The sequence below is a fragment of the Poecile atricapillus genome, chromosome 2 (assembly GCF_030490865.1).
Source record: "Poecile atricapillus isolate bPoeAtr1 chromosome 2, bPoeAtr1.hap1, whole genome shotgun sequence".
NCBI classification, from domain to species: Eukaryota; Metazoa; Chordata; class Aves; order Passeriformes; family Paridae; genus Poecile; species Poecile atricapillus.
In genome coordinates, this window is record NC_081250.1 from 84,508,283 (window position 1) to 84,534,747 (window position 26,465).

Consider the following 26,465-nt stretch of genomic DNA (forward strand, 5'->3'; position numbering starts at 1 on the left):
GGGGCTTACATAAGATCAGCTCAAGAAGCCACTTACAACCTACACAATTCAATGAAGCACATCGCTGGAGCACCTGATTCTTTCCATTGACAACAGGAATTAAGAAAACTAGTTCAGATGCAGCCATCCATGACCTGGAGGCAAAAAAAACAGCTAAAGGAATCGCCCCCCAGTGTACAGCACTGAAACTTCAAACTCTCAGCACCTCTGGACAAGACTGACAATTATGCCATGCCAGTCATGCATTATCCCCCCAGACTTTCAGCCTCTGTACTGCAGAAGGCAATTGTGACAAAGCTGCAGTTTCTCCCAGCAACTTTTAGGGTTTAATTTCACCCAGTGTGTATGTATGTATAACACATACACTATACACATATATTACACACATGCACTTACATGTGCCTGTGAACTCTATGAACACTGGATGAGGAGATTCTTTAGCAGCAGCACAGAATGCAAGATGCCATTGTAGAACTCAAGTCGACCTCATGAAAAACAAAAAAAATCTCAGTTCCCTTCCCCGAGTTTCTTTTGCTGTTTGATGCAGAGATTTTGTTCACACTTAGCTCTTCCAAACAGTTCTCCCTCTCCAAAAATGAACCACAGTATAATAAAAAAAACATTTATCAGAGGAGCAGATGAGCTCTTTTGAAAAAGCCTCTGTGAATATCAGAAATTTGAATTTCTAATTGCTGTTGTTAATTGATAAAATAACAATTCTAAAATTTTTTTGCTACTTTGTATTTTGATCTATAAAAGCACTCACTCATCATTAATACAAATCAATTTGACAGATGCATCAGAAAAGTCTTGATTTTCATTTCAGCCTTGCTAATTAGTGGTTCTATTTTATTAAAAACCAGCTCTGCGTGAAGAGATGGCTTCACACAACTGCCTGTTTTAAACAAATACCTCCCACAGGCTTTCATGCTTCTTTCTGTCACTGGTAGAAGGAGAATATTTCCTTCACCTAATGCTCTGATGCTTACAGACCTCAGCAATCACTAGCTTGTAACATTTCCCATCTCCTTCAAACAGACAGCAATACCACAGAATTTGCCAGCAATGCCCAATATTCTCTCCTCTTTATGGCATTACTGGTCTTAGATAAATTGCACTATGGCTTGGAAAGTATCACATTTGTTTCCTGCAACATCTTTACCTATGCCTCTTTTCCAGTCCAATAACTTGCATAAGTCAACAGCCTAAAAGGAGCAGCACAATTTTCATGAGGACTCTCCCATTTAACTGACAATCTCCTCATTATACAAACCCAAAAGGTTTCTCTCCAAAACACAAGACAGAAGCAGTTCATCGAAGCTGGATGCCTCTCAGGAGGAAGGTTTGAGAAGGCTGTTCCATACAGAAGTGCTCTTCTCTCTGTGACAGGCAATGATAGCCACTGTTCCCACAGAACTCCCTAGTCTCATCTCTTAAGCTGCAGGCATGCTCTCATATTCTGCTCCTGCAGAAATGCAACAACACATTGCCTAACGCAGCACTCCAGTCAGTCTCAGTGGGACATGCAAGCAGCAGGAATGACACAGATATAATTTTTCCCATGACAGCAAGTAGCAGCACTTGGCCTGAAAAGACACTGCAGCTCAAGTTAAGATATGAAGAATTATAGAAAATCACTACCAATCCATGCGGAGGGAAAAATACTGAGCACACCAGGAAACAAAGACCTGAATCGTTCCCATGGTCTAAGGGACAGAAAGACATGGCTGATTTTCTACCAGACTTTGATGACAGATCCCTAAGTCTTATCACAGATCTGCCTTAGGCAGGTTAAATCTTTCAAGGTTTAAAGGCCTAATGAGATGTGGAAAAAGTGCAGAAATCACTCTGCTTTTGCAAAAAGTCAGAACACAAACAGTTCCTTCTGCGGAGGCCACATATGCCAAGAAGGACTAGGCTCCAGCTCCTGGCACTTGAGCAGCACTTAAGTTTTCATTCTCTGGATGGAAATTACAGCACTGCTGATCATTTGCACTGCAGACAAGTTAAGAAATCAACTCATATAGTCAGAAAAAATTAAGTAAATGTGTCATTCATTACCAGAAACCTTCTCCCAGATATCCAGTGACAGGATGTGGGAATGGTTCACAGCTGAGTCAGGGGAGGTTCAGACTAGATACACAGAAACATTTCCTCTACCAAGAGGATCAAAAACACTGTCTAACACTGAAACTAGCTTCCTAGAGGGGTGGTCAATGTCCCAAGCCTGACAGTATTTAAGAGGCACTTGGACAATGTCCTTAACAACATGATTTGACTTTTGACCAGCCCTGAAGTGGTCAGACAGTTGGACTGAATGATCACTATAGATACCTTCCAATTGGAATGTTCTATTCCATTTATCAGACATTCAGTGTTCCATTCAAGGAACATTCTTTTGTATGAAAATCACCTTACCTGAATGAATGGTCTTAATTGAAGTTCAGGACATTCTCTTTCTTGAATTTGTACTGTTGGGGTTTTTCTGTCTGATACAAGTCAGGCATTGAGGCAGCACTGAAAATAACTATCTCTAGAAATGTCCATCTCAGAACACTCAGATGATCTCTTGCCATCAAATTTGAGCTTATGGAAAAAACAATGGTCAGCTGAGAAAAAGTAACCTTCCCATTAACAACCTTCTCTGTTCTGTCTCAAAGAGCAAAACCAATCAGAGTCAAGAGCAGTTTAGGAAAATTGGTTTTATTTGACATTGAAATGGACTGGGAAGTTCAGAGGCTAAACTGTGTCCAAGGTAAGGGGCTGACAACCTCCCACAGCCATCTCAGGAACCACCTGACCCCCACTGCCACAGTGCCCCACACTTTACATACTTCTCATCCAACACCCTCACTTTCAGCAAGTGGCACTTCAGAAAAGCACGCAAGCTTGCACTGACTGCTGACCAGTGATGTTGGCCAGCAAGGGACCAGTTAACAATACGAATTTCACAAGCCCACAATTACAAAACAGATATGAATAAGTACACTGTTGGCAATTAGAGCTCCAGCTTTATTTTATTTATTCTAGTATAAGAACAGATGTTGCAGTTTTTCAAAGGTTTTCACAACCTTAATTGTTGACCTTAATTATTGTTAATCTTTCCCATGAAGTGGAGACAGACAGACGCCACCAGTATTTGTGAAGAAGATTGTGAGCTGCAGGGTATAAATAATAAAAGACAGTATTGTCTGCCTTCTCTCTCCTGTATGAAATACAAAGGTATTGGGACTGGCCAGCAGCATGGAAGAAAAAGAATGAAGAAGTGACTCAGCTGTTTTATTTATTTTTTTTTAAGGATGCATCTGCTACAGGCTTGAACCTTTACACTGACATTTCTTCCCCCTCCTCAGGAATGGGTGAAGCTTCCCAAGTGCCAGCAAAGGAAGTGCTGCATTTAGCCTTCACAAAGCCTGAAACAGCTGATACACAAAGCACCCTGTCCACCTCATTGAGTATCACTAAAGCTGTAGTATTAAGCAGAGAAGTGTTGAGTTTCACAGGGCAGTATTAGGTTTCATAAACAAGTTCTCAGACTGGACAAGAAAGCATCATTTAATTATGTGCTAGAAATATTTCAAAAGCTTCCCAAGTCTTTTCCTTTGCTAGCGGGAAGCCTTCCTAACTTCTTATTCAGGTGTGGAAATTTCATATCCATCTTTTTGCTGCAGAACTTGGAGATCTAAGTTTTCTAACCAAGAAGTATATTCCTCAGACTTTGTTCTGCCAAGTGTACTCAAAGATGTTAACTTGGTGTCCCAGTAATTTGAGACCAGGCAACACAGAGGAAGGACACAAGTTCAGAAATCAAACCCAGGATGTACTGATGCAGGCATGCCCTATAACCTAAGGCAGGAGCCACAGAAGTCAGGACAGTGAAGATCAATTTCATGCTTATGGCACCTTCAAACAAATTCCCAGAGTGAACTTGGGGCACAAGGCTTAACCCAAAGACCAGACTAGAATGGCATCATCCAACAGCTCTGCTGCAAAAATACAGGAAATCAAGTCTTTCCCCCACCTTCAAATCAAAACTCACCTTAACTGCAAAGATCTTCAAGGATTCTTGACATAAAGAAAAGGTACGGGCTGTTTTCGTTTTAGTTCCTTAAGAGATGTTAAATTTGTTCATTAAAAAAGCCAAAATAGATAAGCCAAGCAGGCACCATGTATACTAAATAACTGTGCACACATTACATTTCAGGAGTAGCATTAATAGATTGTTTTAAATTGCACAACGGAAATAATTCAGTCAAGATTTCTAAAGGAAAGCATCAAACTACACAACAGGTAATTGCTGTATATACCCTGTCATACCTAAAGGGATTTGGACATGGCATGAAAGATGCTAAGTTATGTTTTTGGAAATGAGTTCAAGGTAAATCCAGGGAACTTAAAAATCAGCAAGAAACTTCTTTTCTGAAAGAACTAGCTAAAACTAGATAATACAGACATGAATAATCGACAAGATAGCAAATGTCAGTACAGATTCTGCAGAAGTTATGACTCAAATACACCCAAAGTTTATGACACTGCATGAATGAGACACAAGTGGGTATCATCTCTAGGGACTTTTAGAAGGACCTGAGCTGCTGTAGCTTGCAGGAGTGGTTCCTCCCTTAACACCCAGCCAAAGGATAACAGTTAAAGGTAGGAAAACTTTTTTCCATACAAGAAGTCTTCAGAATTACCATAGTGGCCATTCTTTTGAACATATCTTTAAGCTTTTTGAAATGCGACAACCAGGGAGGTGACACAAAGTTTGCCAGCAGTATGATGTGTTCCGTCAGAGCTGGAGCTTCATGCAGAGCACAGCATAAGGATCTCATGATCAAAGGAAAAAAAGGTAGCCAAAAGGACAACTCTGATTTAATTTCCGCAAACTCAAGCCAATGTTCTAGAAAAATAACCCGGCCTGTGTGTACCACTGAAGTGTCAGGAGTCTGAAGTCTTGTTTGAAGTATCATCTTAGAGGAAAGAGGGAGAGAAGGAAGAAAAAAAGCAGACAATATCTCACAAATAAATAATCATTAAGAATGATTAAGAATAATCATTAAGAATCAAGGAACAAGCAAAGCAGAATCATGACAAGTCATTAAACCCAGGGCACACCCACTTCTTGAAAACTGTGGGCTGTTAAGACATTGAAAGGGTAAAACAGAATTAGAAAGAGTACAGAGAAGAGAAATTCCTAAAGCAGAAACTAACAGTCCTGGATCATTTGGCACAGAAAACAGACAGCTGAAGGAAAAGAAGGCAGACATTGAATCAGTTATAGAGGACATGGAAAAAGTGTCCAGAGAACAAGCATTGCCTCTCAAAAGAAAAAATTCAGAAAATCTGAAATTGATAGGAAACATGAAAATCTTTCCCATGGGGTGACTGAACTTATGAATGTGTTAAAAAAATAATAATAATTTAGACACACCAAAAAGCACTGGAGAAAGCACATAAGGGATACAATGATAGTAACAGATGTACACACTCCAGATAAATGCAGCATAGCTCACCATGAAGCAGAAGGGTCTAAAAGCAGAAAAGCAGAAAAACTCCTTGCAGGCTTTCTACCTAAGCAACTGCAATTAAAATCAATATTTTTCTTTTTTAATTAATATTCCTGTCTGAGAATTGTGGGCACTAATGGGGATGGTGCTGAAGAAGAGCTGGAGGAACAGCCACATTACCGTGTGCCAAAGCACTACCTCAGCACTGCCACACTGCATCCTCCAGAAAACACTGCACCAATCTAACAGATTTGCACCTTTAACAATTTGGCACAGACCTATAAGCTACAGTTGCTAGGCATCCTCCATGTAACATTTACTTTTAACAGCAAGTCCTGCAGGCTGCTGCAGTGTGCAGAAGGTAAAATACATATAGCCCACAAGTTGACAAGCACATGCTGAAATGCTGGCTCTCTACAACAAGGTGATCCGCTTCGCCAAAGTGCCCCTCCCACTATTTCTCTGGGAATTTACTACATCCATGAGGCAATATATTTTAGCACTGAATACAAAAGGTGCTGTTTTCATAATGGGCATCTAGGAAGAACCCTCCTTTGCACTTCAGGCCAGGGCACGGGTAAATTGAAACCTAAGTTTTAAAGAACATGATTTCTGCATGATTAAAGAAAGCTGATTAAGTCCTCCCAAAATCACAACTTAAGGCAAACACCATACTGAATGCTTCTAAGAGACCACAGGCTTGAACACCTCTTACCAACTTTTTTATTTTGAAAAAAATGTAGATCTACTTTCAAAACAGCATGAGAGTCACAACACCAGATAGATTATGGCTTTTTCATGTTCTCAAAATAGTATGCTAGAAAGATGTCTACAAAAATAGAAATTTTAGGTGCATTTCACTTTCATCTTGAGCATCAGCTCAAGTCTATCCAACACAGCATTTGCGTAAAGCTCCATAAAGCATTCCCTCATCCACAACCCCACTCTGATCAGTGACAGAAAATTGTGATCTGATGAGGCCAATCACTTGAAAGCACTCCAAGACCAGAGGATTTGAATGCTGGAGCATGCTTGTCCCTTCCCTGTCACCCCACACACACTATGAACTGAGAAATTCAGATTCCTCTAACTTGCTTCACTGAAATCCAAGTGATCTAATAGAAAGTGGCAGCCAGCAGCATCACCAAAAATAAAACCATCAGAAAGAAACTAGCAAAGTGTAAAGTAATGCTTTGTTTCAGGAGGTTAAATGTGCAAGTTATTTTCACTGTACCTCGACACAGAAAAGCAACAGCGGCAGCAACAAATTTCAGGAACCATACTCCCTTCTCCTCTGTGCCCAGGAGGCAAACCAAGGGAAAAGCAACTGTTTTCAAACAGCCCTGTGCTCCTTGACTGCCCAAATTCACCCTCACTGCCCTTCTGTGTGGCAGAGTGAAGCTCACTCAGTGTGCCAGGGACAGCATCACTCCTCACCTCCTGTTCCCTGCCTTCTAGGAATTTCCCAAGCCAACACTGGAGGATTAAGAGCTATAATGCTGTTAAACACTGCAATACCAAAATGTGAACTAAAGCACATAAAGCCTGCCTTAAGAAGAGGAGTATTTTGGGGTGGGGTTTTCTGGTTTTTTTGTTTGGTTTGGTTTTTTTTAACCTCTGGAAAAGCATCTAAAGAAAACAGTGAGGAAGCAGTGTCAAAACTAGCAGCTCTGCAAGCAAAACAGCAGGGTTTACATGTGCATTGCAGCCTGCCTGCTACTTCAGATTACTTACTGCAGAGCAACAAGTCATTCCCTCCCTAATTGGGTCCCAGTCTAAAATAGTCCTGTTATTTTTAGTACAGTACTTAAGTATCTGAACTGTGCCCTGTACTGCCAAAGCTGGCATGCATCCCTGGCCATACCAGAAATTCCGTTATTAAACAAGAACACACATGCCACATACCCAGGCCAACGTTTGTTCTTCTGCCTTGTCTTTAGTGGGTGACTTTAAACATTAACAGCCGGACAAAAATGGCACAGGCTTATATGCCAATTCTTCATTTAAAGCCTCTCTCCCAGCTACTGCGCAAGAAGAGAATCAACCAGGCAAGGAAAGACTGAGGGTTGCAACACCACTTATTAGTTAGAGACAGTCAGTTTGTTTTGAGGGCACAGATAGAAGATAAGAATGGGATTGTTTTATCTCCATTTTGCTTCTTTGCATCCATACAAGTTCCAGAGCACTGGAGGAGAGAATAAATCTAAAACGCACTATCTCACCCCTCTTCTATCCCCTTCCACTCCGCACATACACTACTGATTAAATTTAAACTAGTCAAGAAACAAAAGGCCTGTGTTAAATATGTTTACACACACCACAGAAGGAGGATTATGTAAGATCTGTCTCACAAACAATATGCTTCTTCTGCAGAAGAAATGAGATGATCAAAGCAAGATTTGTGCATGTTTCCAAGTCATTCTTCCCACCTTCCATCACAGGGGTGACAACCGTCCTGCAGAAAGCTAATTCTGGAGCAGAACAAAATCCAAAATATCCATAGGTTGCTCCAACAATGCCTTACCTGTCACTGTGAGCTGACTGTCCCTCACCTTGTGCTTCCACTATAATCTCTTTTTTTTGTTAGACCAGGAAGAAAAAGTTCCCAGGAGGAATTTACTCTGTCCTTTTACCAAGTACTTTGCAGCAAGGAAGTCAACTCTATGAAAGAGCTTTAAAGACAAAATCCTAACCTGAAAGACGGCTCCCAGCCAACAAAAATTTGTTAGTCTCTAATACCACTAGACCATCTGTTCTTAAAACTGTACGTTCCTCTTCAGAAGGGTTCTTATTTTGTGAACAGCATTAGCATTGTTCACTCTCTCCACTCTGTCAACATCCCCTTATCCAACATGCTTCTAGATCTGGTGGTGACACAAGACTAAGCCTCTAGTTTATCATATCATTACCTAGTCCTTTTGGGTTAATTAGTATATTTCAGAACTTTCTATTTTCAATTATTCTAACCTCAGCAGCAGAAGCAACATATCTTTCATGGCTTCTGAATTATGGCTGAGCTAATCAGGGGCACCAACTAAATGTTGTTCTCAAACCCAAGTCTGACAAAAAAGCTGAGGCAAAAATTCAGCCTTTCAGCATTTGCCCTTTAACCATCTCAGTACATTGATTCTGGATGAAAGAACTTGCTTTGTATTTGAAGAGAGCTTTCTGCCACTGAGTGTTCGTTCTCTCTCATCTTCAGTTTTTAGTTAATCTTCAGATCCAAGATATTTAAGCTTTGCTGTTGCCCATACATGACAAAAAGCAAGCAACAGTTAGTCTGTCTTGCTAGGTAAAGAGGTCAAGCAAAGGCCATCCATCTGCACTCCACTAAAAGAGCAATAGCCTGCAGACAATTATTGCGATACCAAAATAAGTGAAAGTGAAACAAGAGACATCAAAAATTCTTTCTGTAATTCCACAGCAATAAAATAATGATTAAGGAAAAGGTCAGTCAACTCATCACTTTCTCAAAAAAGCTACAGGTAATAAGACCAAAACAAAAAAACAAAACAAAACAACCAAACTACTATTAGCGATGATAGGAGAGAGGAGATGGGGAAAGAAAAAATTAACTTTCTTTCAAATTAGCTGATTTTCATGAAACTCAGTAATGAATTAAACAGTCTGGATTTTTTTTTTAAAAGCTTCAAATCATTAATAGTTATTTTTGAAAGTCCAAAGTGGATTGCCAAGGTAGCAGAGGCTGGAGAATAGCAAACAGTGATTTCCCACAGAAGTGGAGGGGAAAAAAGTGGAAAGAAAAACATTAAGAATGATATTTGTTGCTTAATTCACACATTTACCATTAAATGCATCTGTAGCACGAAGAACAAAATAAAAGACTGAACTCAACAAAAATTAGTTGTTCATGTATGAGCCAAGTCAAACCAACTCAGCAGCCTAATATGTCAGAATAATGTATTTTAAGAACACAGAAGCAGTCAACACTGAATCTGAATCTGTCATTAGCAAAACCACATCAAATGATTCAAATTGCATCCTTTAAAAAGATAAGGAAAAATTGTCATACTGTTATCAATGCAAACAGTCATGGCAGATTTGAAAGTGACTGAGTAACTGCACTGTCTTATATTTGCTTGGAACATTAAAAAAAACATTGAAATACTCACATAATAGCCTGACATACTGAATAACCTCTGCAGAGATCTGCTCTGGTCCCACACTATTCTAACACAAATGAACTAGATAATGAAGAAGAAAATGACACTTATTAAACTTGGGGAAGCTGCTAACTTAAAGCAGTCAGCTTGCTGAAAGACTTAATTCAAAGCAAGTTTTAGAAACTGGAAAATTCCTTGTTGAGAAAGAGGCAAATACCATAGAAGAATGTATAGAGTAATATATGTGAGAATCATGAAGTAACAGCTCTGCTCTACTTGCGGCTAATAAAGCTTCCAGCACAAAGCGGTACCCAAACTTCAGCAAATATCAGAAAAGATCAACTGGAAAGAATTCAAGCAAAAGCAATAGGAACAGCACAGAATTAGAAAAACATGACATCTGGGAGGAAAAAAGAAAAAACAATGAAGCTCAGCCAAAAGAAGCAAAAGTAAGGGTCATGATGAAATCTTTCAAATCTATGAAAGTCTGCTGCAAAAAAAAGAGGGAATAATATCTTCTCCATGCCCACAACTTTCAGAAGAAACAGAAAGGTTTAAAAAGCAAATATTTCGGAAAACATTACTGTACTGGGTGGAGTGAGGGCACAGGGAAAAGATAAAAGAGAAGCACCAAGTCAAAATGGTTAAAGGGGAAAACAAACAGTGAGTCAATACCCAAGACCATGTGACTGTTTCCCCAACCACTGCCACCAAGCTGCCATCCGAAACAGAGCTACTCTTCAGCTTTCCCTTGACTAGTTCACCTGTGTCAAGCCTCTTCTCCAGATCTAGCACTGTGCTACAAGAAAAATAAGCTTAACAGATGCATTGTCTCCTCTCTTTCTTCAAAGCACAGTACCAAAATGAGAATACCAACAAGCTGCACACCAACTGTAACCTTCAGGGCTGAAATGTCCTAAAAAAAAATAAAATTAAGAAAACCCCAAATCAACTCAAAACTGTAGGCATCAAAATACCTTTCCAAGAAGTGTAACACAGGCACTTGCCTCTTTTGATACACAGATACAGCTATATCCTAACACAACAAACAAACCAGAACCTGATAACAGAGACACACGAGCCATACCCTCAGCCCTATGAATTTTTGCTCTTCAGTCTCAGTATGGAGGACAAATAGCAGAAATACCACACCGACTGTAATGTCATGTGTATTTTTTAATGCTTAGCTTCAATCTACAAGCTGTAGATCGAGATCTCATGGTTCCGCTGCCTGTCAGGTTTTTGAAGGATACATGGAATAGAGAAATTTCCTCTTGCAGAAGAGGGTGGAAGATAATAATGGCTACCCCAGCACAACTAACTGGAGTCGGTACTGCAAGGTGCAATCCTATAATCCTATCATTCTGAAGCTTGGCACTAACATTTATTCAGTAGCAAGCATCTCTGGAAGCTATAGTAGGGATGGGGTAACCAACAAAACCTCAATCCCTTCAATTTTTTTAGCTCATGGACTGTGAGTACCGGTGTATTACAACCTGCATTTGTTTTCACTACGCAAAACCTCTGGGAATATCTACAGGAAATGAACTCTGATTAGACATAATTGCAAGCACTATCATCTTATTCAGCCAATTTTCTCTCTCCAGCCCCACCCCCCCCCACCAGTTTGACCTCCACCATTTGCATCAATGGAAGTAGCTGGGGATAGGCATTTCACAAACCTCCCAAATCCAGGGTACAAGACTTATTTCAGCCTTTAACCATGCAACTGGAAGATATTTAAGCATACCACAGAGTCTTAAGGGAGGCTTTGAAATAGCATTTTATTTATACTGTGCATGTCAAAAAGACAGTCATTTGTCATCTTTTCTTGAGTATCCCTGAGTAAAATGCTGATGCAGAGATAAATATTCATAAGGCTAGCTCATGCAGTTTTCCTCAAATCTAACTAGATCCAACTCCCTCTTGTTTTAAAAAGTAGGAATTATATGTAAATATCACAGCAAAGGAAAGAGACGTAGATGTTAAGATCTAGGAATTAAGATCAGGTTTCTGTGCATGGGAAGGACTCATTGTGGATTTACAGGATTAGTGGCAGTGCCCATCCCTTTCTATCAGGAATGACCCTCTGCTCTCCACTTTTCTATATTTACAACTGCAGATACTGGGATCTTGGAGCATGAGGCTGACATGTCCACAAAGGCAAAGCACTAGTCAGTCCTAAATAGTAACAGGGCTGGAAAATAGAAGAAGGAAAAATAAAATGGCTTTAAAAAATAAAATCAATAGGTGTAGACACTTGAAGTCAAGAAAGGTAAGCACACATTGCCGTTTCACGGAGTTCACCTGGGCCACTGTTTGCATTCATCAGAAGGATTTTTGCTCAGGTGCATCACCATGTGGTTATCCCTGGAACCCTTGACTGTCCAAATGGCCACCAGGCCACAGGACATAGCAAATAAACTCCAAAGTTACACTTGTGGCTTAGACCAGGACTGAAGCCAGGCCAAGTTTTAGACACAACTTAGCTACCTGTATCACAAGTGGGATGTTTACTATGCACTGTGGTATAAATACTCCTTCTCTCCCCATTTTTTTCCTAACACTTCCTCCACCTTTGGAGAAGCCATCATCTCTGACAGAATTTAACTTCCATAAGCTGGGATGTGGGAGCAAACACAGAGTGATAAAACCATCACACAGGCAAAACACATTCACCAAAAACTGCAGACTTTTCTCATACAGATGCCTCACAGCAGCTCCAAGGAAGTGTTAGCATTACTCCAAAGAGATAATCACATCAGTAATCATTTTCAGAGACATGATTTAGCTATGCTGTGAGTTAAGACATTCCCCCACCCATCACATCATCTTCAATAGAGAAGGGTGGGGGTGCAGCCTACTTTGCCTTTTCTCTACATCACACTAGAAAGACACATGTGACTATGGAAGTAAATTTGATTTCTTCTCATCTCACACTGCTGTGAGATGTAGTGCACTACAAGGAGGGAAAAAAACTCCAAAAGATCAAGGGGATGAAAAAGTTAAGCTGTATCAATATTTTCCTTCTTTGTGCCTTCTCTTCTGGGTTCTCAGAATGGCTCCTCTAAAGCAGCTTTCCCTCTCCTGTTCCAATGCTACAAAACACACATATGAGCAGAGGTTACTTAGAAATTGCTAATCAAATGCTCAAAAATACTGAAATAGTTTCTAATAATTCTTTTTCAATATGTATCACAATAAAAAAAAAATCCAACCATTTTTAGTTGGCCTTCATTAGATAGATCCTCTTAGATAAATTTTAGATCTTTAGTCTGTATTCAGTTTTTCCCCTAATAATGGCATGGCTTGATTCTTTCTTAAAGGATGCAAAGAGCAGGAGACTTTGTGGTGCTTCCCAATGGAAGATGACATGAAAATTCAAACCTTTATAGGTTAGGTCAGTTTTAGGATACAGCTACTTCAGATTGCTCTGCTTTGGTTTATACAAGTCCCGTTATTTCTTCATTGACCGGGCAAATCTTTAGAAAGATTACCACCATGCTATAAAAATCATCTCTACTGATAAAATAAAATACTTGTAATCCAGGCTGTACTTAAAGCTACAAGATTGTAAATAGACTCCTCTTACAAAAATGGCAGAAAGTCATTAAAATTCATTTAAGCTACATAGAAGATTTGGTTAATTTTAAACTGCTAATGGATTTCAGAGACAGCATCTCAGGTGAAAATCACTTTTAATAAGACCTTTTAGTCCCTTGGTTTTCTAGGGACCTCATTTGACATGGCTAAGGTGTCAAGTATCCTGAGTTACCCTGTTACAAGCACTGCTTTTAAAAGGATCCCAGAAGACCCTAGGAAGACTTAACCTGAAGCTCCCTCCTCCAAGCCTCGCAGCTCCACACACAGCTACAGCCCTACAAAGCTTCCACACTACCACTAAGCCCAGCAGCCCCACAGCCCTGCTCAGAACTTCAACACAAACCAGCCCTGCATACACCACATTGCTGAAATGTTTCAGCCTAAGGTCCCAGGGATTCCAAAATAGTGTTGGATGTAGTATGCATTGAACTGCAGAGGAGATACACCTCTCTCAGACACCATAAAAGGTCTGTATAATATAGTAAAATATCTAGTGTGCATATATATTCCACTTCGAAAACCTCCAGGTTTCAAAAAGTTCTCAAGTCAGGATTCAAAAAGTTCTCAAGCTCCTCACACAAAGCACACAATTCCTTGCTTGGTTTCACAGAGTTACAGCTGCAGAATTAGAGGATATTGGCGGGAAGAGATGACTAAGACCAAGTACTGGATGAAAGCATCATTGCCCACACAATGCAACAATTTATGGCTCTAACATAGGTTTAGGCAAAAATTCACTCTGACCACACTTGTGTGCAAAGTCAAACATTGACTTTAGACAAGCCACAGTTGCACAGAGGAAGAAAGCTTCAGTCCCCACACACTTGAAAAAAACCAAAAAACAACCATATTTAAAAGTACTCATTGCATGAATGCTTCTCTGGCTGGATGAATCTTTGCTGAACCTCTGCCAAAGTCAGTACAGATATGACATGGCTGAAGGCAAGCATACAAGTTGGCTAGATATCCCAAGAAGAGGAAGAAACTTGCTATTTTTACACAACCACATTATTGTGCCCATTAAATTACTGCTCATTCATTACTTCCTTCACCTCAACAACCCCAAAACCTAATACAGCTATGCAAAGCAACTGAAGCATCATGAGTAGCATTTGTTATAAAACCTGAACTTCAGCCAGCAGCTGATAGAGAGCACTCGAAGTAAAATACAGAGTATGGAGAGAAAATTTAATACATATTTTGTCACTCTTCAGATGACCTCACAAAAGACAGAGACTGTTTCTAGATGGAGTCAAGTCCCTGTAACAAAGGCTGAGAAAAAATGTCTTCCTCCATCCATCCAAGAGTCCACATACAATAGAATTGGTACCCAGTCAGAAGGACTGAGCTAGTCAAAATTCAATCATTTTTGTGCTAAAATTATGTAAAAAATTATTCAGAAGTGTTTCTGAAGAGAAACCCCAGTCACTGCTGTGCAATCCCGAGCCCAAGAACCTGAATTCCAAGTCTTTCCAAACTCTGGTAAAATGAAGAAAATCCATAACATGTCACCTTGCCCCCAATATCATTCCACATTTACCACAGACAATAATAACTGAAATTATTGAAGAACTTATTTTGGCTTTCAGTCTGCAAAGTTGTTGGTTGTTTGGGATATTTTCAGGCTAAAGCATACTAGTTTTAGCATCGCTGAGAAGCTGCAGCTCTAAGGCAGCCACTCAAGAGTCACAGAAGTTCATGGGCAAGATCTGTCCCACAGCAGACACCACAGCAATCACCTCAAATGCCTTCATTTGACTTTTGTAACAGAAGCCCTTCTTGATCAGAGCAGAATGGCTGAACCAGCTCACAGGCAGTTCTGGGATTCTGAGACTGGGAACAGATGAGACATTCCAAGAAAAAAAACATTTCAGCTGGTAACTGGTCTGAAACAAATATGTTTTACCACTATGTTTCAGAGCAAGTCAACCAAATCTCTGGTGTTTGAACAGCTATTATGCTTGCTATTTTTCATAATATGAATAGTGATGGATTTATTACCAGTTACTTCCTCAGTTGCTCCGTTTCTTGATGATCATATAATAAAATACAGCTACACATACCTTACATAATCTCCTGAAACTGTGAAGGTGCTATTTTTATCTTCTTTGAATGTACAAGAGCAATAGTAGCATTTTTGTTACAGCTGAGTTGCTCAATAAAAACCCCCCCTAGCAATGACACATTTCATATTAATTTTAAGAAAACAACCCAGCACCACAGGTGCATTTTATTTAAAAAAAGAAGTAAAATTAAAAAGACATGAATAAAGACAACATCGCTTTGATCCACATTCCAGGGCAGCAAAGAGATCAATGCAATGGTAACCCCCGCCCATTGCAAAAACCTCCCTTCAACAGGTAAACCTTGCAAATAGAGGCAGGCTGTGGAGACCTTCTACAAAGCCAGGTCTAGTCCTTAGCTTGTTTGATTGTGTAGCTCCATAAGATTTGATGAAATCCACAACGAAAAAAAATAAATTGATGGGCTGCCAAGCTGACCCAACAGTTTGCTAGCACTGAAAAGAGATGGGATCTATTCTTCTCTTTCTCATTTCTTTTCCTTGCCCTGCAAAGGCACCTCACCTGCCCTACCACATGCTTCCAAGAACTGATCCCATCCTTTAATCCAGAAGAAAACCAATCCCAGAAAAGACAAGTACACAGGACATCTTTTCTACCCAGTTAGACAGTCGGCCGTGCACACATGTAGTGAACCACCAAACTGGCCCAAGGTAATACCATCAGCTTTTGGTAGCAGTCAGCTCTTAGCATGGCCCACTTCATCTGAGAAATGAAGATGTGCCACTCCTCCAGGGGAAAAGTTTTTTTCATCTCTTCAAATTGCAGAGCTTTCGCACACAAAAAAATTAGCATTTAAATACTCTAAGAGGTAAAGGAAGTGACCTGCCTCTCTGACAACTGTACGTGTGCTGTCTTCCTGAAACTCGACTGAGCATTGTCAAATTGACCTGAAAGGCAACTTCACATCACCTACACATATGCCACCTTAGCTCATGTTAATTTTAAATGAGACCCCTTGGGAATAAATCTTGCTAAGGAAGAGCTGGACATGTTGGACATGAAGGACCCAAGGAGTTCTCCGAGATGAATACAAGCAAAACAAAGTCAGGCTGTTACAGCTCAGGACTCTTTCACTTAACTTTTGAAAATCATCCATTTTCCAAACACCTGTGAGAACTTCTCCTGCTCCTGAGAAGAAGAATCATTTCCAAGTAAATGGAGCCAAATTACACATTTACCAAAATTATCTAAGGCTTAGACTAGCAAGACTTCATTCAATGCCATTCCCCTACTGAAAGCTGTATCAATAGTGTTTTTCAAAGGACACTAGGGAGGAAAATTATCCAACAACCCAACCAGGCATTACAAGTGCTACCACACATCTAAACTGTATCAGCTGCAACAGCCATTGCACTGCTCCTCTGACTTCCCATGTGTTAAGAGTGCAATCCACCTTTGCTAGCAAGGAACTCCACAGAGATTTTTTTCCTAGCCTTTTTTAGCATCAGCTCTAGAAAAAAAAAATTCACGCCAAATGTGAAATAAGTCTGAGTACACATTAGAGATGTCAGCAACTCAAACAGTATTTGCTCTCCACTCCTACAGCTCATCTCATAGTCTTGCTGCTCAATTCTCTTGAAGCCTTTTGGAAAATAAACACAATGTCTCTTCAAAAACTTTTCAACTGATAAATGTGATGACTACACGTAATGTTATAATAGCCTACCAGTAAAGTATATCAAAAGAATCAGTTAATGAAAACCGCACATAGACTGTGACATTCCAGTCTATTCATTTCTAGAACATCATCAAGGGCTAGTTTGATTGCTTTCCCCTCACAGACCTGTCCTGGTTTCATCTGGGGTAGAATTATTTTCTTCCTAGAAGCTGGTACAGAGCATATTTAGGATGAGAATAATACTGATAACACACTGATGTTGTAGTCATTGTTGAGTAGTGTTCACAGCAAGTTAACAGCTCTTCAGTTTCTCACCCCAGTGAGGAGGCTTGGGGTGAACAATAGGCTGGGAAGGGATACAGCCAGGACAGCTGACCCCAGCTGGCCAAAGGAATATTCCATATTATATAGCATCATGCTGAGATGGGAGATGCAGTGGCCTGCTGCTTGGAGACTAGGTGGGCACCAATCAGCAGGTGGTGAGCAATTACACTAATCATCACTTGTTTGTATCATCTTTTTCAGTTGTTATGGATGCTGAATGCGAGAAAGCAGGCAGGGAGCACAGAGCCTATGTGAAACTAACTCACACAAGCTTCTCACTCTGGCCTGAGAAATCATAAGGAGGAATCCAAACAGTCCTTGAAGATGGAAAACAGCCTTTGCAGGTGTTGCTTGGATCCTTATTCTTTATTTGCAAGAAACAGTCAAGGGGTGTTGCTCCCAATTGTCCAATAATGGTGATGCGTTGGTTTAATGACCAATGAGAGTTCTACCTCTTGGACCTGTCTATAAAAGATGATCTGGAATCATAAAACTTGCTCTCTTGCGCAACCCAGAAGAGAGTCCATGTCATGCTTCTCCATTCCCAATATAGTGCAACAGTTGTTACTATTTTACCTTCCTTTTTAGTTCTCCTGCACTGTCTTTATCTCAAACCAGGAGTTTTACCTTTTTTCCAATTCTCTTCCCCATCCCCCTGATGTGGGGGGAAAAGTGACGGAACAACTGTGTGGTGTTTATCTGCCTGACAGGTTAAACCACAAGGACCTTCATTATAATCATAACTTAAAAAACTAAAGCTAAGAGCCCAACAGCACAAGGCAGGGAAAAAAAGCAAACCAAAAAACAACAAACCAACCAACAGACCAGGGGGGAAAAAAAACCTCCACCACCAAACCCACCCACTTTTGGCCTCAACTTTTTGACTTCAGAATTCCTGGAATAACAAACAAAATAATACAACAAATAACAGAACTAAACAAAAGATGACAGTGTTACAGCTGGTGAGCTTTTTCATAAAGCATTAAAAATGCATGCATTGTGCATCTAGATGATGGCAAATCTGCCTCTAGCATTAGATGCAGAGGCAAGAAGTACTTTGTCCTCACAATCATGCTGCACAGATATGCTTCTCTTGTAAATTGTTTACTACATCTCTTGCTGTGACCACGTACAGTAACTGGAACATCACAGAGATGGACAGGATAAACAAAAGCAACCTGACCCATCAAGAAAGCATCTGCCAGCACTCAAGCCATTGTTCTGCACAATATCAAGGCTTGAATTCTGACATAATCCCCTGACATCTTGGGTGATGTCAGCATGAGCAGCCATTAGAATGAAGAATGATCCCCCACAAGACATTAATTCAGAAATAATCGATGGTCTCACAATATGTATTTCTCCCTTAACATTCTCCTAAATGGACTTTTAATACATTTGAGCCAGAAGGGAAAGCAGGCCTTTTAAGAAAGCTTGTGATATTTTTGTCTTGTGCCAAAGCCTTCTGAATTTTTAGCTTTTCCAGCTCCTTGAAGTTTAATTCCACACTTGTGCTTTGATATAATAAAAGCTCCTCATTCCTTTCCAAGGATGCTCAGAGCTTTAACAGTACAACTAAGCAAAACCAACCTACAGATTTTACCTTCCCCCAGTCCTTCTCACCCCCTCCCTCAATTCCCATTTAAGGAGAGAACGTTCTCCTATCTGAATCCATACCTAGTAGTTTGGCAGAGATGAATATAATGGAAAATAAGGAAAGAAGAAAGCAGGGAGAAAAAAGAGATCACCTCCCCATTTATATTTCAGCCTTGAAAACTTCTGTTCCAATTCTTTCTAATATACAACAATTTCTTGTCCTACCATCCTCCGATAAAGTCAGTATCTGGGAAAATTTTTCTAGCAGCTTTTTCTCTAGTAAAGGATTCAAATCCTTGCTGCCAGTTAGTTTTGATATCTACAAATATATGAAGCATACACAGACCCCTGTTGCAACTCCCTGACCAAAAATATGTTTAAATGTAAAATCAGAGTCACAGAACCACAGATCATTCACTAAGAGCAACATCAGCAGTGAAAGAGATCTAGCTGACATTTAATGGATTCCCATTCTCACAGCTTGAAAATGTAAATACCTGAAAATTACCTAGAAATAAAGTTAAGCAAAGTAAAAAAGTAACTTCTGAAAACTTAAGTCTCTGCTACAAACCAACAACATGAGTTTGGACAGAGCTGCAGCCACTAGATCAAGTCATCAAAAAGAAGAATTTAGACTCTGGGCACTGAAAGAAGTCTCTAAATGTTCATCAAGTGCTAATCTCCACCATGAAAAGAGTTCAAAGACGTACAGATTCTCCCTGCTTATTGATTTTCTCACCAGGGATGCATAATGGAAGAATGATACTCGTCTCATGGAGTATTAGCCACCCTTACTTAGCTGCCTTCAGTAACCACAGGCTCAGTGCTTGGATACAGACGCACATTTCTCTGCTGACACAAATTCTGCAGCAAGAGTGTGAAGGCAGTGCAAGGACCATGCTCTGATGTTTACTGTGTGAACAAATGTAGAAATCCGCACTGCTGCACAGCAGGAGAGCTCTTTCCCTGGGCTATAGGTTTTTTCCAACAGGATGGTATGGTATTTCCTCTATGGTTTGTCTGCCAGGAAAGTAATTTCCTATTTTTGTCCTCTTATGAGCTAGTAGAAGCTGGCATTGATGGAGGCTGGGAAGAATGAGAAGTTGGTTTGCTAGTGGTTTAACCAAACATGTGTTTACAATTATCCTGTTCATCCCTGTCTGTGCAAAACTGTCTTTTTTGGAACATCCCCATGGTCCTTGGATTTGGCCTCCAAAAAAGCTGAAACAGACTCACTAAGAAATATATTGTTTGACTATTACATCTAGAGCAACAAAACTGTCCAATGGTTAATATTGCAACCATTAATGTAATTGTTGGGCATTAAGATCAACATAGCTGCTCTACTTGTTGCTGTTGGCCTAAGGATGACAGCTCAACAGCAGGAGGGTAAGATAATAGGAAAGCCTCTTGCAGTCTTCCCCTGGAGTCCAACAAAAGAATACAACAGAAACAGGGTACTCTGTTTCTTTCTCAAATATTCTACAGCATCTGCCCACAAGAAGAGAATGCAGAGATAACGACGGTGTTCACAGTGAGTTTGTCTAGGGCACTCATCACTTCTGCATACAAAGACTGTGACTTTAACTATTGCCCCAAAGCACTTTTCAGAAATACATAGCACAATATAATCAAGACTTTCAACCCCCCTCACCCTCTCCCCAGTTCTCACTTTAGGGAAGAATAAACAGTCTGTTCCATCATCATGTGGTAAAAGGGGAATTTCTCACTGCTGATCCCTTAGCCAAGAAGAGGTCAAACTATTACAGAAAATATGCCTTATCCCATTGTAATGGAAAAAACATAATCTCAAAGACAGCAGTCTTGAAAGTTGCAGAGGTCCAAAAGAAACATATTTCACCTCTCTCAGTATCAATGAGGTAGACTTTCACACCATGTGCCTAGATTATTGCAGATCTAGTTTGGCAATCCACAAGTTTAATATAATCTGTAATTTTATTTCATATCATACATCAGAGAACTACACATTTTCCTCTACCATTTTACTCACTCCAAAATCCTCATTTGATACACAGGGATATAATGACTTACCAAAGGTTTCTGAAAGGATTCAGGAAGACGGAGGTCCCTCACACTAACTTACAGCAGTAGTTACATGTTATCCATGATACAGGAGAAGACGTCCTACTCTGCTAAAAAGATCATCCATTTTAAAACAACTGATCTTCATGACAGCTTCTGCCATTCAGGAGTGGTAATCTGCATTCCCCATGGGTTAACTAATTGGGATGCAATTAGCAGGTTTCATTAAAAGCTCTCTTGACTTGTAAATGAGCATTAGTGTTGGGCTTTGAAGAACCCATCCTTACTCATCCTGACTATATTTTTGTCTGATCCACACCTGAGTTTCTGGTCAGTGCTACTGCAGGTTGATTGGCTGTAAAAACCCAAGCAACAGTCATAAAGTTGCTGCCACCTTCTAGCAGAAAGTGACTCACCCAGTGCTCATAATCTCATATATTTGTGACTCCTCACCATGAAACAGAATTCCCTGGTCTTTTCTGTTACAGGTATCAGAAAAAACAGAACTGTTCATAAGGGAACTCCTCTAAAGCAGAGGATGAACTTGCAATGCCTTCAGTCCTGAAATCCACGTCCATATGCCCTGTATGAACTGATACATTTATGACTTATGAAAGATCCTAGGAAGGCAAAGAGGGAAGAAGTTTTCAGTCAATGGATGCACAATAGTGTGAATGTGAACATCACTTTAATAATGAGTTTCAGGATACCTTGGCACTGATATTCAGTGCTCCTATGTACATTTGAAGTCCAAAAGCTGCTAGAAACCATAAACACCATAATTTCCAGATTATTGGACCCATATAAAAAACATAGCGTCTGTCTGTCCCTCTACATATGTACCTGCTGACAGGATGGCATCCAGGGGAATAAAGCATATAAGAAAAGGGAATGCTGAATATATCCAACCAAATCTTATAAAGTCAGGCTATTCTAGTTGTTTCATCACTGAAGACTTCAAGTGACTGTTTTTGGACAGGACACCTTACTGATCAAGAGTTTTCTTTAATGATGCTCCCATAGTGGAATCTGGCTTTCTCTCCACATTCCCGATGCAACAGAGGAGCCATATTGAGCTCAAGAGAGAACTGCTGTCCAATTCAACAGATGGCATGAGAATAAAAAAGATCTGGCATGGGACTAGTTCAGAAGTGCACAGTTCAACATGTATAAAGAAAGAGAAATCAGTGAGGTGGCATCTGTTTACTTCATGATATTATGTTTCAAAACAGCCACTGGTTTCAGAGAAAATATAATGGGAATCAAGACTATTTTGCCACATGCAAGTTTAGATTGCAATATGCTCTCTGGACCAGCAGGCAATGTAAAGATAGCAAACCTGTAAATAAAGCTCAATGTTAATAAAGGAATTCCTTGGCAACCTCATTCCTTGTAATTCCTATAAAAGATTGTGGCGTTTCAACTTTTCGGTAAAGGATCTCCATTCCTAGATTTCCCTGGGTGAAGAGTTAGTTGCAACTGGTGTATTTTGGATATGGCCAGGAGCAGGTCCAGTTTCCAAGAAAAACAATCATAACTTCTTAGCCTGCTTTCCTACAGAAGGAGGCTTATGCAATCACACTGTAGCCAAGGCAGTTGGTAAGCTGCATGCAAGCCTGACAGAGGGCAGAGGTCTCAGGAGTTATCTTCCTTGTTTATGAAAACACTGAGCCAGGTGGGCACACTTAAGAAACACTGCACTGTGAACTGACATCAATACTCTCATAGCTGAGATAAATCCAAAGAAAAGCAGGCTTCCTTAGTCTTAGTATGGACAAAAATGTTGGCACAAAGTGGAGAGAAGCTTTTCCTCTGACAAAGTTCACTCAGAGGTTTAGAATAAAAAGGCCAACAGAAAATAGTAAGGGGTTTCACCACAGTGTTTGCTGCAACCAGTGAAATTTTTAATTGAGCAAATACTTAAATGCATCCAAAAAATGTATACCACTGGGCATCAAAAGGCACCCCTCCACCATTTCAGTGGTCTGAAGAAGCACCTGAGTGCATTTCAAACAGAAACATACACACTTTGCAAGACAGAGCTGAGCTGGTAAGAGCAAAAGTTACACCTAGAAACCTGGCCTCATTTAGCATCATCACCTCCATAACCACATGCAGAGAGGCACAGCAAAAGGGAGCAACTGTAAGGTCCCATCCAGAGTGACACCACCCAGGAGCCCCTCAGTTTGCCTGCTGCAACTGCTACACGTACCTCAGGGAAGCTGACAGTGCCTCATAATCTAGAGGGACATCTGCTCCTTTGGGGCTGTCAGAAAACAAATTCTAAGTGCAACACTCCGGCGCTGCTGGCAGAAGCAGTGCATGACCCAGCTATCCCTCTCCTCTGCCTCGGAAGGATACTTTTGCCAGAAAGATCCAGATACTTCTTGCCCATTTACATCCCAAGTACAGATGAGAACATGACCAAAGAAAACCTTCATAACGATTCCTGCTAGAGTCATTTAAGCACTTGCAAGACAGAAGACTGCAAACACTTGTTTTATTCACAGAGCGCACACTATACACTGCAGAAGAAGTGAGATACAAAGATACATTTTGCATTTAGGCAGAGCTTTTGGACTATGAATTAAAAAACACAGGAATATGCTACTGAAATCCAGGTGTGGCTGTATGTGAGGATAAAAGCCAACTCACACAGTGCTAAGAGAGGGAATAGTTTGATTAACAAAATCAAGGAAAACCATGGAAGTACAAGACCTTTAATATGTAGCCAGAGCAAACAAGACCTACTTTAAGACCCAGTAATGTCCAAATGAAGAAAATAAATCAGACTATAACATGGTAAAATGACCACCACAGGCAAGCATCTGAGTCTGCTGCTCTATCAGTTTGCTGTTTGCAGTAAGGCTACCAAGCCTTACTCCGCAGGCTCTGCTGTTTCCTCTACACTGTGCTGAATTTTAAAGAGTCCAGTGTTAGAGAAAGAAAACCCAAGCAGCTCTGATATTAACATATATCTGTACAAAGGTAGCCAGAGGAATACAGCTCTGGAACAGCTTTCCTTCTTATGCTGCTCTGAGAGGTTAAGCCCTGGAGGAAAACTAACAACATGGGAAGAGCATCCCCTGCTTACATCCCACACTCTGCTTCAGCCCCAAAACGATCATGAAGCACAGCCAGAGCTCTCATCTAAAGTTTCAAGCATATTTCCCCTTTTCCAAGCAGGCTTTCTAATCTCCATGTGTTTGTGATTTTTTTTTTTTTTTAACCCGCCCTCATAACTCGCTCCTTTTAATCCTAGGATTAGCCTTGTTGCCCTTCTCTGTACCTTTTCTAGAGCTGTAAGTACAACTCAGAACACAGGAATAGATGGAGCTGGAGTGTTAATGCATCCCTGCTACACAACCCACAACACCTCCATTAAAACACATGAACACCTTTATGGGGCAAAACAATTTCAGCTGACCTTCAGAAGCATAACTGAAGGTGGCAGATGCCCACATCCCTTCTATCCTCCTGTTTTGCCCCAACTCCAAATTCATTCTGCCTTAGTGAAGAGAAAAGCAAACCACATTCTTTGGGTCTGTTTTAGCAAATCCGATCAATGCTGCTTTGACATACGAGCAACACATGTTCCCATTTCAACTAATGGGAGCATTTCAGCCAGACCACCACTTCAGATGGAGTGGGGCTCCTGGCTGCTGAATCAGCACTTTCCACCCTGCTGGCAATACGAAGTTATGCGACGCTTCAAAGAAAAGCGGGGAAAAGGGGGAAAGGGGTGGGAGGGGGCGATGACACTTAAGCAACAGAAGCGGGCAAGAGGATTGTGCAGTTCATCTGCCAAACCAATTAACTGCAAACTGTTATAAAGATGCCACAGTTTCAGCCCCGGCTTGCAGTACCATAGTTATACAATGAGAGCCATGCGTGCGCGCTTCTCCCCGGCGTGGAGCTGGGGCAGAAGAAGCTCCGCACCGCCCCCCAGGGAGGGTCTCTCTCCCGGGCTAGCGAGGGGCTGTCAGCACGGCCGGGGGCTCGGCAGGGCCGCTCTCCCGCGGGCACACGGCCGCCCGGCTGCCGCTGCACATCCCCGCCGCGGATGAGCAGGAAGGTGGCAGCACTCCGGGGTGGCATTTCTGCGAACTGCCCATCCACCAGCCCTCCCGCAAACCCTAAACGGAGCGAGGGGAATACCGGGGAGTTTCAGCGGCAGCAGCACCACCAGCAGTTGGCGGGGCAGCTCCTCGCTCTCCAGCGCGGGGCGACGGGAAAGCCCGGCTCCCGGCACTGCCGGGGCGAGGCGCGCAGTCGGCGAGCAAACAAAACGCGGCAAGGAAGCCTCGAGACAGGGAAAATCGGCCGATCCCCCGAGCCCCGCGACCGCCGCCCGAACCCCGTCCGACCCCGGGGGCTCCGCGCCGGGCGGGGCGCATTGCCCGCGGGCACTGGGTGGGGGGGGGCTCGCCAGCGGCCCCAGGAAAAGGAAGTTTGCTCTCCTCCTCCTCCTCCCACCGGCCTCCGCTACCGAGGAGCCGGCGAGCCCTCACCCACCCCGGCCTGGCCTCACCCCGCTGCGGCTCCCCAGGGGCAGCAGCCGCCGCCGCCTCCCTGCGCGCCCCGCGCTGCCCCCCGGCCCCTTACCTGCTGGGCGGCCGGCCGGCCGGCACCGTCCCCGCCGGGCGCCACGCACCCGCCAAGTTTGGGGCGGGCGCAGGGGGTCGGGGGAAGGGTCGTGCGCGGCGGTGGCGAGGACGGGAGCGCGGGCAGGGAGGGGGATCCTCCGGGCGGCGGGGTGGAGTGGGGCGCAGGCGGGGGAGAGCGAGCTCTCGGAGCCACGCGCTTCAAAACCAACAATAACAAAAGAAAAAATTAAAACTGAAAAAAATCAAATTAAAAATCAAACAATTAAAAAAAAACCCAAACAAACAAATAAATTTAAAAAGTAAAAAAAAAAAAAAGAAAAAAAAAGAAAAAAAAAGGTGGGGGGGGGGAAGGGCAAAACACACCCAACGCGAACGGGGACGTTCGCGCCTCGGCAGGGCGTCCCCGGATTGCGGGAGGGATCTGCGGAGAAAACTTCTGCCTGCCTGTCCGTGCTGCTGCTGCCGCCGCCGGCTCCGCTGCTAACGGCACCCGCCACCACCGCCGCGTTCTCCCCTCACGCCCACCTGACTCCCGGCGGGCCCCGCCCCGCTCCCGCCCCCGCCGCACGCAGCCGCAGCCCGCGCCCCGCCGAGGGCAGGGGGCCGCCGGGAGGCCCGGCGGCCGCGGGCGGTGTGGCGGCGGCGCCCCTGTCTGCCCTCCCACGTCCCGGGGCGAGCGGCGCTGGAGGCGGCAGATCGTGGGGCTGTGGTGGGACTCCTGCCCTCTAACAAAAATTCGCTCGCAGGTAGCACCGGTGCGTGCTTTTCATGGGAAGGGCTGTTTTTTCTCTAAAATAAAACCAACGGAGCATCTTCACAGGCGAGGCATTTGTGCTTCGATTTTTTTTCTTTAACCGCATCGGTCCCGTTGTCACATTTTTCCTCGGAAAACTGCTCAGGGCAAGTGCTCCAGTCCCTCTTCCTGTGCTCCAGACAGCACGGAGCAGGCTCTCGGCATGTGC

The 26,465-nt window shown here is 42.2% G+C and overlaps 1 protein-coding gene across 8 annotated transcripts in view; it reads right to left on the bottom strand.

The window, feature by feature from the left end:
• Nucleotides 1–26,302, bottom strand: part of GRB10 (growth factor receptor bound protein 10) — a 147,901-nt gene extending 121,599 nt beyond the window's left edge. For 4 of the 8 annotated variants that reach the window (XR_009276800.1, XR_009276798.1, XR_009276799.1 and 1 more), the window contains exons 1-2: nt 25,867–26,277; nt 25,502–25,699 (exon numbers count right to left, since the gene is read on the bottom strand). The gene's annotated coding sequence lies outside the window, so the exon portion shown is untranslated. Of the gene's footprint in view, nt 1–25,054; nt 25,188–25,501; nt 25,700–25,866 lie in introns of those variants that run through there. The other 4 variants (XR_009276801.1, XM_058830917.1, XM_058830921.1 and 1 more) reach the window with 4 other exon arrangements.
• Between the last annotated feature and the right edge of the window lie 163 nt (nt 26,303–26,465).